Source organism: Lagopus muta, chromosome 13, assembly GCF_023343835.1.
Source record: "Lagopus muta isolate bLagMut1 chromosome 13, bLagMut1 primary, whole genome shotgun sequence".
NCBI lineage: Eukaryota > Metazoa > Chordata > Aves > Galliformes > Phasianidae > Lagopus > Lagopus muta.
In genome coordinates, this window is record NC_064445.1 from 16,588,021 (window position 1) to 16,603,021 (window position 15,001).

Here is a 15,001-nt window from a genome sequence, read left to right on the forward strand (position 1 = left end):
AACCTTGATCTGAGAAATTTTGGGAACTTCAGATATCGTGTTTGCTGCCCTTAGTGGATTACTTTTGCTGTCTGAGTAGTGATGGATTTGCAGTGACAATGAGGTAGAGGAATGGCAAGGTGTGGGAGGGGAGCAGTGGAACTGTCACTGCTGTTTGCTTACTCATCGTCTTCCCTTTTCACTGCGCTGTGTTATTTCCAATATGTCTCCTGGTGCTGATGGTTCCAGGGAAGGCCATGAGTCAGTGCCCTCAGACCACTGCAGAGACCATGGCCCTGTCACAGTTCCTCTCTCAGAAATGGAGAAATGACAGGGACCTCTGAGGTACCCCCAGCAGACAATTGCCATTCTTGGGCACCTTCTCCAGGGATTTGAAGCAAGGATTTAGGAAGCAAATTGGACTAGAAATATATTTCAGAAAGCTGTCAATCGTCTGTTGCTTTTAAGTCAGGCTGCTGCTATTGAATGTGGTGCTGCAGCAGTCTTTAAAAGGAATCTTTCTTACAGCATGTCTAAATTACGGTGCTTCCTTTTCCTGCCCCTGTTCCCACCTGCCCTCAGACACTCTCATGTTTGATGCAGTGTTTGCAGAGCTCAGTGCCTGGCAAAGCTGCAGCCCTGCAGAGATGTGTTGCTGGGTTCGTTGCATGGTGTGGGGTGTTGGGGCAGCGCCTGCAGGCTCCTAATGAGCCCAGGGCTCTCTTATATGCTGACCACTGGCATCCTCCCAACACTTTTACACCCAGTATGCATCTGCTCCCCCTCTCCTGGTCATAGGGGATGCTGACTGGCGTTTCTCCCCGGGATGCACACTGTGCTCCACGTTCCAGTGTTTTTGTCACATTTGTTACCACCATTTTAGGCAACTGCTTTGACTTCTCCTCATGTTGTTCCCCAGCTCAGCAAAGAGCTCCCTGTTTCTCCACCCCTTTTCCTGACTCCTGGGATGCATTCCCTCCTCAGGAAGTTTTGGGACATGGAATTTGCACTGCAGAGGGTATTACTTCACATCATATGGGGTGCCTGGAGTCAGTGCCATGGTTCTGCTGCTTGAGCTAAGGCTGCCTGCAATGTGCATGCTCCAAAGCTCTGGTTACTTAAATTCCAGGACAACTGACGTATGTCTGCTCAGCTCAGGCAATTGCTGCTGTTCAGCGATTTCCAAATAGTGACTTCTATATTTTAGAGCTAAGAAAGATGCCTGTGGCTGCAAGCAGTCTGATGGAGCAGCTCCGTGGCCATCAGAGGGAGGTGGAGGCTGGAGAGCACGGCCATCTGCGCCTGTGTGTCACAGACGTAGCTCTGCACTTGGCCTCCACCTGCTTTCTGCCAGGGAATATTAATACTCAACGGAGGAATTAATCAAGGGGTGTCAGCGTGGATGTTCTGTTCCCATTAACACAGTGTAGCGCTACTGCGTTTGATATTTACAAGTACTGGCATTTTCTGCATAGGTGAGAAACCTTCACGTCTGAAACACACCGAGCCATTTCCTAGAGAAATTGAAGCCAATTTTAGACTATTACCATGTTATCACAAGCCAGAAGCGCTGGCAATCAGAGGTGTTTTGAAGTCATTAGCTCCAGTTTCACTGACTCGTTTTGTGTTTTTGTCTTTGGTTACATTCATTGCTGTTGAGGAAATGAACTCACTGACAGCTTGGAGGGCAGGACTGGCTTAGGCAGATTGGAACAAAACAGCACTCCGAAGTGCTGGTTCTATAGCCACCGTGCAGTCTTTGAATCCATAAATGCTTCTCTTCACAGATGTCCTGGGAGAGGGGAATTCGTGCCCTTAGAATAGCTGCATGGATGAAACAGAGGATGAAAAAGCTTGAACACAAATGTCTTGATAATAAACACAAATGTGTATTAAAGGTAAGAATGGAAAAATGACTTTGGCATGCTTTTGCTTTGTTTGCTGCTACTCCCCTGCATGGCAGGCTAGCCCTGTGCTCTGGCTTCATTTGAAGGCCAGTTATGTTTTTGGGAAGCATCAGAGGCTTGGGCTATCATATACCATTTAACCTTGAACTTCACATTTCAGTAATGGTGCTGGTCAACCTGAGAAGGAGATGCTTCCTTATGGTCTGACGCGGGCAGTTAGGCCCAATGTAAGATTTCTCTACCTGTGAACAAGGACGTAAACGAGGCTGGACGTTGATTATGGTTATTTTCACCACATTCCTCCCCTGCTCTGAAACTCCATTTCATTTTGATCTGAAACATTTTTCTTTTCCTTTTGCCGACTGACCTGGAAAATCCACTGTTCAACTGAATCTAAGCTACCTCAAATACAGAGCTTCTGTCCAGAGAAGTAATTTGTTTTTTTGCCATCAGTCCATTTGTTATACCCCTTCTCTTCATTGTTATGATTTGCTCTGTTCTGTGGCCTTAGATGTGATAATCTGAGCAGAACAGAACTGCAAAAGGGGAAGATTTTTATGACCCGATTTAAAACTTTTATTTGCTGCAAACACAGAAAAGGAAACAAAGCGCTGTCTTAATTTCTTCTTTTCTAGAAGCACCAGCAAAAAAAAAAAGAAAAAGGAGATGGGAAAGAAAATATGTAATAGAAAAACATAAAGCTCAACGCCAGTACTTGTTGATTTCTAGGTTTTATTTCCTTTTTATTTTTTAAATGAGGATTTTCAAATCATCCACTTGCAGAAATTTGCATTTTATGAGGAAAAAGTTGCAAAATATGATGAGATCGTTGTAGGTAACTTACCTCTTCTTCCTCAGCTTGTGGCATCTAAAACTAACTGTGCTTGTCATCTTCTCAGTAATTTCTTATCATTGAAGTTAAAATATAATCTAAGCTTGCACCAAATGAGTTGTTCTGAGATGAGTTTGCCAAACTCTGTATTGCAGTGGGATTTCTGCAATTACAATAAGATGCTGCCAAAGAAGAATGATCTGTGGAATACAAGTGAATGCAGTGCTGATGAGCATCCCGAAGGAGGTTAGAAAGAGCACAACTTTCATTCTGCTTTTTATCTCTGTTTTTATCTCACAGCTGAGAGGGGATGACAGCAGGAGAAGCGGGGGGCTGATGGAGGGCTTCTCTCTGCTGTAGGGTGTTCTTGCTGCTTGCTGATTGCCTGTGTGGCTGCGTCCAGCCTGGAGGGCTGCAAAGAGAGTTTGCATGTCACCGTGTGGTAATTATTTCTACTCCTCTCCCGCTTTTTCCTAATTGATTATTGGTTCTCCCTGCAAAGCGAAAGTGAAACAGACAAAGGAGGCATTTGTCTTTGTCTTCTCTGAGATATTCCCGACGGGCAATGAAAGCATTTCCACTGTCTGTTGGTGGATTTTGCGCTCCCGCTCAACAAACTCTTCTGCACATGGAAAAAAAAGCTCCATCTGAGCAGTTCTATTAACAAGCTTCTTGGCTGCTGGCTGGATTAAGGCAAAGTTAGGCTTTGTCTGATCTTAATTAATCCCAGGCAGTGCTTCTATTTCTGCTGTTGGCCAGTCAAGAGAGGCGGGTGGATAGCCAGTATGCTCTGACTACATCATGCAGTGCCTGCTGCATGAAGATGTTACCTGTGCTGTAAACCTGTCACGTTATTCTTTGGAGAAGGGAATTCTTATTTTCTAATCCATATACTTACACAAAGCAGTTACTCCTCTTACATGTGAAGTGCTTCATAATCTCATCTTCAGCCTTCAAGCATAAAAGCAGGGAAGTTATCCTATTCCATACTTAACTACTTGTGAGTATTGTTGGTACCAAATATGATTACTACGTGGAAGATTACCTTGCGGTTATCTTTCTCTTGGAATAATGCAGGAAGAATGTCAGATGCAAAATGATTTTGGAAGTTTTGAAGCAGCATTTACTGCTGCTTTATACTGTGTGTCACTTTAGACAGCGGCAGCGACGTTACTGGGCGAGTCCCTCCAACCGCAGGGAATTGGCACCCTATTAAACCTCACTCTCAGCAGAGCTGAACTGGAAATGTTACAGCACAGCCCTGTTTTTATCTCCTGACAAGTGGTGATCAGAACCGTGTTGCCACAGCCAGGCAGGGTTCTCCCCTTGTCTGTTTACACCCTCTGCACTGAATCCTTCATCCGGTCTCATCCACCCACTGATGCCCCCCTCGTTCCTCTCACAACAAGCTTGCTTTGGCTTTGGCTTTTATCCCAGGGAAAGGCAGCGTTGCCAAGTCTCTCTGTGCTGAGCTCCTTCCCGTGATCTGCTGTTGCAGCCTCAGCATCTCGCATCCATCGCAGCAGTGCTTCCGCCTCTCTGCTCCAGCCACGTGGATGCTGCTGGCAGAGCAGCCCTGGGCAGCAGGACAGGTGGGCAGGGCACAGGGTGGGTATCTGTGCCCTAAGGGTCTGTCCCTGTCACCTGCACTTGGAAGGGCTGATTGTGTGGCCTGACTGCAGTGGGGTCACCCATCAGCTTGGTGTCACTGCCCAAATGCTGGGGAATTGCTGGGGAAGGGTAGTAGTGCTTTTGTAGGGGTGAACTTGGACTGTGGCCATTGCACGGTGGCATGGTCTGTTCTGTGCAGCAGTGTGAGCACACACTGGGTGACCATGCATGGCTGTAGCTCCCAAAGATCAGACCGCAGTCTGTGCTGACAGAAGACACAAAGTCAATTAATGGGACTTTGTGCAGCCATAAATTCTCTCACCCTGTCATCTTCCTATTCAGGCAAGAAACATGTCAGAATCACACAGATGCAGAAGCAGAGCCTAACAGCAGGACTGGGGGTCTTCTGCTCACCCTGCTGACGCTTTGTGGGGGCAATGTCCCCAAATCGCCCTGCTCTCCAGCTCTGGAAAACAAGCTTCTCATTGCGAGCTCTGTGTTTGGCTTTAAATAGCAGAAGTTAAACCACTGGTGTGACTGAGGCAGGATGCTGCAGCAGGGAGATCAGTGGGCAGAGCCATCCACCCCTGCTGGGTGAGAAATGAGTGCTGGGAGAGAACTGCTGCTGGTGGCCGCCAGAGGAGTGCTGGGGCACTGCTGAGTGTGAGCGATCTGGGGGAATCCGTGCATACAGTGATTTAAATTAGATCAAGAAAGTGCGTCTGGGGCCTCTTCCAAACCTAACTGAAGTCTGTGGGAAAGAGTCTTTTCCTCTGAATTCTGTGACATTGGATCCAAACTCTGGAAACACATCACAGGATAATCTGGCTTAGTGGAAGGAGTGGAGAGATCTAATGAACCGACAGGTGGGAGCACAGTGGGTTTGAGGTGATGCAGTGAGTGCCTGGCTCACCCAGACTCACTGCTTGATACCACCCGTGTTAATCCATCTCCATGGGCATCTCTTGCCGATACGGACAGTGATGACTGAGAAATCTCTCTCCCTTGCTTTTATCAGTGTGTCAGCTGCATTCTCCTCTGCTCTTTCTCTGTGCCTGCAACACACAGAGCGCCTGCAACGTCAGCTGGGGTCCCTTCACTGCTTCTAACACATTGTAAGGATATAATGGCACAGATGAAGGCCAGATGGGCCTCGTTACTGTGATGGTGTATGAGGTGTGACCAGAGCAAGGGGAACAAATAAGCTTTGTACAGAATCGGTCTGTGGCATACCCACCTCATTTTCATGAATAATGTCTACATTCTCATAGTGTAGCATGATAATCACCTTTTTTTGACTTACTATAAAGGCTGAAGTATGTCTGCTGATACTGCTTTATCTGTTCATTTCAAATCAATGGTGTTGTGAAATACAACTCCGCGTAAGTGTAATTCAAAGTCCGTGGGATGTTTTATTTCAAGGCTTTCATCTCATAATTCAGCTACAAAGCGACTCGAGTAGGCAAATTGATGAACAATTTGACAGCATTTGATGCTGCAGTCCCGGCAGGAGCAGCGCAGGAGCCGGGAGAGGTGTGAGCCGGGGGAAGCGAGGGCTGCACCCACATCCTGCCAGTTCCTCGTCGGCGAAAAGCTGCGACCAGGCACAGAGACGGGGCGGCTTTATCGATCTGCGCTGCCGTAGTTTTGCTCTTCTGCTGTGCGTCAGGACACCCAGCGGTGGGAAGGGCCTCGATTCCCAGAGCGCACACAGCGGGTGCGTTGTCCCGAACTCCTCGAGTCCAAGAGGATGGCTACAGGCGGAGGAGCGCCTAAAAACGCTGCCGTTTGCGTTACAGGTAAAAAGACGATGTCTCCTAGCATAGCCCTGCATGCACGGAGCAGCCCTGTGCGCGGAGAGGAGCGGTTTCCCGGCTCTGACATTGCCGGTTGCCGCGCTGCCGGCTGCCCGTTCCTGCCGCTCTGGGGTCCGGCCGGGTGCGGTTCCCGCGGCCGCCGCTCCCGCGGTCGTCTCTCCGTGCGGCCGGCAGGTGGCGCTGCGACTCTCGCGGCGCGGGGCGGGCGCACCTGCCGGGTGCGGAGCCGTGGGCGCGCGGGCAGCGCCGTCCCGCTCCGCTCAGATCAGCGTCGCGCGCCCTCACCGCCCGCGTGTGGCGCTCCGCCGCAGCGCAGCGCCCGCATCCCGCGGCGTGGGACGGGGCGCGCCGGAATGGAGACGTAGCCGAGAGGTGAGCGCGCGGACCGCGGCGGTTTCTGCTTTCCTTCAGGGAAAAAAAAAGTTGGGGGTCGCGGCCGCCACGGGACGGGGCTGAGGGGGACGGGATCGAGGGGCGCAGCCCCGCACGGCACAGCCCGGTACGCGTGCCCGAGCGCTGCGCTCCGCCCCGCTACTTCTCAAGGAACGCGAAGTTGCGGGTGGGAGACGATATTGGAACGCAGTTCTACAAAGTTACGGCGCTGCTCCGGGCGGCCCCGCTGCGTCAGCGCCCGAAGTTGGGTCCGTTCCGCGGGGCGCGCCGTGCCGGGCTGTGAGAAGCGGCGGGCTGCGGCCGCACCGCGGGGCTGGCGTGGGCTGCGGGAGGGACGGGCGGACGGGGGCCTCGCCGCGGGTCGTCCTTCTTGCTTGCCAGGCTCCGGAGGTCCCCGCGGAGCTCCCCTTTGCTTGCGCGGTATCTGGGAACTCGCAGGAGGTTCGTTCCGAATCGTTCGGCGATCGGTGCTTCAGCGCGGCGGAACGGCGCGCGTGCCGGGCAGCGCTCGCAGGTGATGTGAGGAAGAAGCCCCGGTGTGGCAGCGCCGCGGGTGGGCGTCCGCGGTCGCCCCGCGGCTGGAGGAGCGCCGGTGCGTCCCGGAGCCCCGCGCCTCGGGAACCGCAGCCCGGCTGAAGCGGTGCCGCAGCCCGGCCTTGCTGCTCCGCGGGGAAGTCAGCGCGAAGAGGGGCCGAGAGAGCTGGAGGGCGGCGGGAGGTGAGCGGGGCAGAGCGCTGCGGGGCGGGCAGCTGCGCGGAGGGGTTTCCCGGTGCGTGGCGGTCTGGGCCGAAAGGCTGCGCTCGGCAGCAGGAGGCGAGGGCGGGTGCGGCCGTGCTTGCCGGCCACGGGCTGTCGTTTGTGCTGAGGAACGTTAGCGGAAAGGTTTAAAGCGTTAGAAATCCGAGCATCGCGCCTTGCTGCTCCGTGCGAACTAAAATCACTAAGGGTTGAAGAGCGTGTGTGCAGCTGTTGGCTCCGGCTCTCCGTGGAAGGGACACGTATGCAGGGCAGGACGGCCGCTGCGTGCCGGGCCGGCACCCCTCAGATGTTTTCCTCTACAGGAGCAGTGTAAGCATCCCGGTGGGGCTCTCCGGTCCCGTGAAAAAGCTTTGGTTTGTTTGCACATGCGGGGCAGCTCGTTCCCTGACTGCACGGAGCTGTTTCTTGGAGAGAGGGGGATACGTGCTACCGTTATCACTTTGAAGCTGCAGAGAATGCTGCCTTTTGTGTGGTATTTGGGGGGAAAGAAGGTCTTTTCTATTCCTGCGTCCTGGGTTGAGATGTGCTGCAGGACTGGAGGTGGGGAAGGAGCAGCACTGACCTGTGGAGCGGCGGTTCCCGTGGGCTGCAGGCAGGGCTGGGGCTCAGGGCTGCACCTGCGTGTGTCCCAGGGGCGGCTCAGCGCTTGTGTTCGTGGTCACTGCACGGAAAGCGATTCTGAAGTATAGGCGTTCCCTGATCTCCAGTACGTTTGGGCTGTGAGTAATCTCTCGCTTCAAACGGTCTCAAGCTGAAAGTATCCAGGAATGCTAAACCCCAAACAAGTATTAAACAGCCTTAAGGACCTGTCTGGGACTTCTCTCCTTTCTTCTTCTAGTGCGTGCCTCCCCTATTTGTCAGAAGGTCTTTAACGCTGAAAGTGAGCGTTGAAACTCTATCACAAAATAAGGAGGCCATTTGCTTTTCAAGGCGTCTGACTAAGGATAAATCTTCCTTTAAATAGCCTTGAAAGGAAAACAAAGGGAAAGACCTTGCCCTTGCTGCAAATAATGAGACTCGTGCTGCTTGTGTTTATGGGGCAGTGTTTCTTCCAGCACCTTTCTGAGCAGCTGGTGTTTGGCCTGGGTGAGATCCCCTGGGATGGAAGGGGCTGTGCTGTGCACGGTGCCGTGCTGTTAGGGGAGAGGCTGCATCTGAGAAACTTCGGCAGTTATGTGTGCATATTTGGCTGGTCCTTTTCCTTCTGTCCTGCTTCTACAGAAAAAGCACTGCAGGAAGAGGGATTTCCCCAAACTCCTCTTCCCACCACTATATATAACTGTTAGATTAATGAGGATATCTATTTGACAGAGTAATTCCAGGGTACAGAAAATAGATATTTCAATTTGATTTTTGTCCTGCTTCAGTACAGTACCACACTGTTCCCAAGGTTTCACAACTGAAAGGAATGCTGTTTTCTAGAGAGTTTCTCGTAGTTCTCAAACTTGAGGGGGTGGCAGTGTTTGTGTGTCAACTAAATGTTTATTTTCTCACCTACAAGCCTGGCACAATGTGTACAGGTAAAGGATGGCCTCTGGTTGTGTAAGGGACAGAAACTCGCACCAGGAATGTGTTCATCTCTCTAAGGTAGCATGAAGCAATGAAAGCAACTTGCCTTCTGCTGATGGCGGAGGAAAGTGCTCCGTCTCACTTCTCTGGAACGAGTAAAAGTGTGTTTTCTAAGAAGTGTAACAGCTGGTATGTTGTCTTTTTTTTTTTTTTTTTTTGGTAATTCTGTCTGCTTTGAGCATTATGTATTAGTTAAGGAAGCATGTGGCCATGAATGAGATCAAGGAACGAAATTCCAGGCACACTGCATGTGGAGCTGTGTTCTCCTGCTGCCTGCTCCTTTGATGTGCAGGAGTGACAGGATCTGCTGTGAGCAGTGGAAATGTTGTGTGAATATTGCAGGGGCGTAAAGGTACGCAGGAGCAGACCGAAACTCAGTCCGGCTGATGCTTGTGAGTCTGTCTTCTCTGTGCTCCCAGGCAAGTTTAAGACAGTAAAAGCGGCTTCACTACAACAGCAGGGAACGTTTCAGCATGCAGATGGCAGCCCAGTCTAAAACCTGTGCTGAGCACCTCCTTCAGCAGCCCTGAGGAATGCTATGGAAGGAGGGAAGAGCGTGGGAGGGGGAGAGGAGGGATGTGCTGTATTTCAGGATTGAGACCTCTCTTTGAACCGTCTTTCTCTCCATTTTTAATAGTGTTTCTACAAAAGCTGCTCGGGGAGCAAGCTTTGGTATGACTATCAAAGAAGCAAAGCATCTAATCTCTGGGCTTAATAATGCTCTTGCATAGGCTGCTGTGAATTGGAAACCTCTCCTATGATCTTAGTGCAGTGAGCGAGTTTAGAAGTTGGTGTGGGTGAGAATGGAGTTTTCTCATCTCTTTTAATCTGATTGTATGAAATGTCCTCCTTTTGTGTCTGACGCTGCAGAGGAGACTTGTGATCATCGGCACAGATGCCTCAAGCACACCAGAGGCCGTGACCTGGGCCGCAGTGTTTGCTCTGGGTGTCAGCCAGCAAGAGGCGAGCCAGAGCCAGGTGCAGCTCGTGCTGCCACTTCTGTGTGCTGGTACGCCCTTAGCGGTCTCAGCAGCAGCTTGTTCTTTTCTTTCCGCCCCCCCCAGAGAACTGAGTCCCCAGATTCAGAATCTTTATGGGCTCAGCAGGGCTCTTCCACAGGCTTTAGGATTTAGGCCAATCTGAGTCTTGTAATCTCTCTGCTTTCCCTAGTGCTAGTGGGCTGGTTTAGCTTTACAGGTACAGACTTTGTGTTTTCTTCTCTTCCCTCAGCTGACTCTGTCGTCTTCTAGGTAGTTCTGCAAGGCTGTGGTAAGGGGCTGAGCCCTGCCATAAGCATCAGCTCCCTGGGGCTGACAGTCCTTACACTGCTTTCGTGTTGCCCAAGGTACTGTATTGATTAAACCACCATCTGCAGAAGTAAATATATGTAGAATATTAATAGCTCCTATGCCAGGGAAAAAAAAAAAAAGGCTGTAAATTAATACATCCATTATGCTGACCTCATAAACCATGAGGGTTTGAAGTACAGCGGTAATTCTCCTCCTGCAACATGTATTTCACTTTGAAAGTCTGTAAGGGGCCTGGACTGCTCAAATTTAAATGCTGTGATACTGGACAAGTGTATCTATATATCTTGTGATGTGCAGTTAGTGTGTGGCAGAGTTGAGGCTGGAATCGTGGTTCTCTGTAGAATAGAGGGCAGTGCTGAGTCAGTACATCGTGATGGCACAGCTGGGCGTGAGGCTTCAAAACGAATCCCACCCCGAAAGCAACCAAACAAAACCTGATTTCCTTTTTTTTTTTTTCTTTTTCTATCTTTTTTTTTTTTTAACTACTTCTGGGTGCTGTGTTTCCTGCTGCAAGAGTTGCAGCAGTGAGGAGTACGATTCATAGATTGAAAATGCAATGTGAAGATGTAATGAACTTGAGTTCCTCCTGAGTTGCCTAGGGAATCAAGGTCTGTGTGCAGTGTGAGCTGATAGGCCTTGGCCTGCCCACCAGGCTGGGCAGGTGCAGCTGTGCTTCACCCCTCTGTTCAGATGGGCAGCTCAGGTTTTGTTGTTTTAGCAGAGATTTGGGTGAGTGCTTTCATTGCAGGTCTGGTGCTGACCCCCCTGGTTAGCTCTGATTCTACTGACACTGGAATCTCTATCTGTGATTGGAACATCAGAGGGCATTTTTCTGTTTTCTGCTCTTTATTTTTTGCTGTAAATGAGCACTGTTTTAGGTAGCTATTGAATCAGAAGGTTCCTGCAGGAGAAGTTTCTTTTTAATGTGTGCAGGGCTTTCTCTAGACAGGATGAACCAACAGTTTGATCACAGTGTTGTTCCTGCTGCTGTAACATAACTAAACCCACTTCCACTATCTTGTGCTAACAGTAGAAGCTATGGAGGGGAGGCCCTCCCTGGGATTTTTTTTCTGCCTTCCACTAAAGCCCAATTTTTGTTCTGAAGTTATGCCGTAAGAGGCCTTTCAAGGTGCTAAGATGCTGCACTTAAAAATATTCCAAATGGTGACCCAGAAGACACCAGCTTTTTGATGGAAGCTTTACAGCCTTTCAAATAAAACCTCACTATTAACACCTAAGGGGTCATGCTTTGTATTGCTTCTGACATAACTGGTAAGACTGCCTTTATAGAAGCATAGACTGGCTTGGGTTGTAAGGGGCCTTTAAGCCCCCCCTCCAGTCCCACCCCCTGCTGCAGGCTGGCTGCCCCCCAACAGCTCAGGCTGCCCAGGGCCCACCCAGCCTGGCCGTGAGCACCTGCAGCTCTGGGCAGCAGTGCCAGTACCTCACTGCCCTCTGAGTAAAGAATTCCTCCTTGCATCTGACCTAAATTTCCCTTCTATCGATTCAAAGCCATTTCCCCTTATTCTGTCACTGTCTGCGCTTGTAAAAAAAATTGGTCCCCCTCCAGTATAAACTCCCTTCAAGTACTGGTAGGCTGCAGTGAGGTCTAACTAGAGCCCTCTCTTCTTCAGGCAGAAGAAGCTTCACACCCCAACACACAGATTGGTGTTGTGACCTTATCGGCTGGCTGCGCTTGTTCAGGACACTACTTCAGTCTGTCCTTGTATTGCTTTCGTGCAACTGATGTGCTGTTGTGCCAGTAAGAATCTCAGGCATTTTAGATGTCATCTTGTTGTTACTTTCAGTTCACACAACACGAGTGCTGCCTGGATTGCTGCTAAGCTTACCGCAGCTGTGAATTTCTCATGGAATTACATCTGAAGAAGGAGAATTAGCCAGATGTGAATTCAGGTAAGGGCCTGAGCCCACGGAACAGGGATGCCATGGGGGCTCCGATGCAGCAAGGTGAATGCTGAGTGCACTGTAGAACAACATTCATTGCACATTTGGGCATCTTAAAAGTCTGGTTACAATGGTGAGGATATACAGCAGATTAGGAAAAATGAAATATTCATAGAATCATAGAATGGCCTGGGTTGAAAAGGACCACACTGACCCTCCACTTTCAAACCCCCTGCTACGTGCAGGGTTGCCAACCACCAGACCAGGCTGCCCAGAGCCACATCCAGCCTATATATAAATATTCTGTGATGCTCCTTGAGCAGCAGAGTGAAGAGTGGTGCATGACTCATATCAAGTAGAGCTGAAGGTACAATATTTGAACTAGGAGGCATCTCTGATTTTAATTCTTTTTGCTGTGTGTGTGTGAGATCAGAGCGTCAACAAAAAGGGACCTGTGCCCACTGCGGATTGCTTCCACCCACCATGCTGTGCGTGCTGAAAACTTCTCAGAAATACACAGCTCAACATTTGGTGTGTTGGCAACAGAATGGGAGACCTGAGAGAGAACTCTCATTAAAATTGAAAACCTTAAGAAGCGGAGTGGGCAAATGGTTTGAAAAAGAGTGAACAGAAGTCGCCATCTAGCATACTGTAAAGATGTCAAAAGAATTGCTGTTGCCATTTCTTACTTTGTGTGGGGGGGTGAAAACAGTCATTTATTTTCCTGAGGTTTGTGAACAACAAAGCCTGACAACTGGAAACCACTCAAGACGTGGGCTGCTGGTTTTAATGAGCACCTTCTGCATCACAGCTTCTGTGGAGGAGCCAGAACCTGCAGATCCTCACAGTGTGTCAGCAGATCTCGGTCTGTGCACAGGCGTGTGCTGAGTGCACACACACTGCATTTCTCTTCTTGCTTTCTCTGACAAAGGGACGCGGTATAAGCAAAGCTTATGGTAGAAATTACAGCAAAACTAAATTGCGTGTAAGGCAGAGATTTGGGAATCTCAGTGCTGAGGTTTGTGCAGAATACTAATGCACCAATTGCCTTCCTGTTTCTAAATGCTTTATTGGAACCTCGACACTTGAGTGAAGATCTTTGCAGTGTTGGATGCTGTTGCAGTTTCCCAAGCCTTGTTTCCTCAGCGCCCTGAAGAAATGCCTTGTTTTGTCAGTGCTGCTGAAGGCCGTTAGGCAGCATGTGGAAGTCAGGTGTTTTTTGTTGGTTTGCTTTTAGAAGAACAGAATTTGTGCTTCATGGCAGTTTGGTGCCCTCCTGTTTGCTGGGTGCTTACAGCAGAGGTCAGGAGGGCGGTCTGAAATCTGTCCTCTGCAGCATCGCAGCAGCACGAGAAGGGAAGGAACAATTGAGAACAAAACTGCTCCGTCTTCCTTGACCTCCCTCTGATGATAGCGACCTCCTTTTGCTTATCTCCATACAAACGTAACCTGGTAGGTCACGCCAAGGGCTGGATTCTTTCAGCCTTCTCAGGGAGCACTTTATCCTGCCTTTCTCTTTCTTCATCTCAGGGATCTTGAGCCAGTTAGCTGCAATCAGCATTTCTATTTACAGTTAGTAAGGGAAACATCTTCACTCTTCTGGGAAAGATCTTAAATGCCGTTACCCTCCTCTGAGATGTATCCAGTAGTCTGATGTCCAAGCTGCATGATGTGAAGACCTGTCTGATGCACCCTGTGTGTGTCGGCCTCAACCTCCCAACTTCCAGGCATAGTGCAAGGTTAATTTTATTGCCAACTACAATGTGGGAATTGTACTTTAGTTTTATTTGACAAGAACGTTTGTTTCTGTGATGTGTTCTGGCCATCCTAAGTCATTAAGTCTTTGATTTTAGTTACACAGTTCTTAAATGCTGAAAGTGTTTGAGAAGCTGTTGTGCATGGCGGTGGGAGGTGGGCAAAGAAGATGGTTTTCATAACCATTTAAAAAGAGAAGTTGACCAAAATTGTCTTTGGTCCTCACGTTTGAAATAAAGAGGTGAAGAGAAATAACAGATGCATTTTTATAACAATAATTTTGTAGCATATAGATACCCTAAATGGAAGCATGTACTGTTTTTAAGGAAGCATGTCTTTGCACCAGGAGAAGGAACTTGGGGATTTTTAAACTTAGCTGTTTCATGAAGAGCTAACTGAAAATGGGGAGGAGAAGATGCTGCCTGGCATGTAAAGAAGCTTTAATATAAAATTCTGTTAAAATCAATACTTAGAAATCTTACAAACTCCTAGCTGTAACCTGCCTTCTATGAAATGTGTTTCAAACAGGAGAGTTTTATGCTGCCATCGGAGGTTAAAGTAAATTGAGGATAGGTAGTGCTAGAAGGTGAAGATTGGGTTCAGGTCTTCATGGGAAGCCAGAATTCGGACTTCTGGGACAGTGCTGCAGTAGATGAAAAAGCAGTGCGTTACCCCAGGTGCAGGGCTGTCCTGGCAGTGTTGTCAGAGTCTGACTGGGACTTCGGCAGTGCTAAAAATGCAGCGTTGCAGTTGGTTGTTGGGAAGTGTAGTAAGTATTGAGGTGTGCAATTTGTGGCTGGAATCTCCTTCACCTTTTGAGATGGGAGTCTCTGTGGCTACCTGGAATCCCTTGTTATCCACATGTTCCATGGGCAGTTATTTCTATCAAATCCTGTAAACGTGGTCTTAGCTTTGACTGCATGTATGTGGAATAAACAGCCTAAAATCAGCAAGAGTGTTATGCCTTGAGGCTGAATTTCTTTCCCTTATGGTAAGTAGGGTGGGGGGTAATCCCTTCCTCATGTGTTTCCTTTTCATGTGGATCAATAGGTGACATCAGGGGCACTAAGCGACTGCTTGGCTTTTGGGCGTAGTTGTGCTCCAGATCAGTCCTGCTTGGAAGAAAAGCCTCAGTTGTAGAAAATGGTTTTGAATAATGATCAT

At 49.2% G+C, this 15,001-nt stretch overlaps 1 protein-coding gene across 6 annotated transcripts in view; it reads left to right on the forward strand.

Moving 5' to 3' along the window:
• Positions 1-5,241: 5,241 nt before the first annotated feature.
• Positions 5,242-15,001, forward strand: part of IL1RAPL2 (interleukin 1 receptor accessory protein like 2) — a 335,478-nt gene continuing 325,718 nt past the window's right edge. For 2 of the 6 annotated variants that reach the window (XM_048959237.1, XM_048959246.1), the window contains exon 1: positions 6,377-6,518. The gene's annotated coding sequence lies outside the window, so the exon portion shown is untranslated. Of the gene's footprint in view, positions 6,129-6,376; positions 6,519-6,943; positions 7,257-7,503; positions 7,608-11,985; positions 12,092-15,001 lie in introns of those variants that run through there. The other 4 variants (XM_048959240.1, XM_048959238.1, XM_048959241.1 and 1 more) reach the window with 4 other exon arrangements.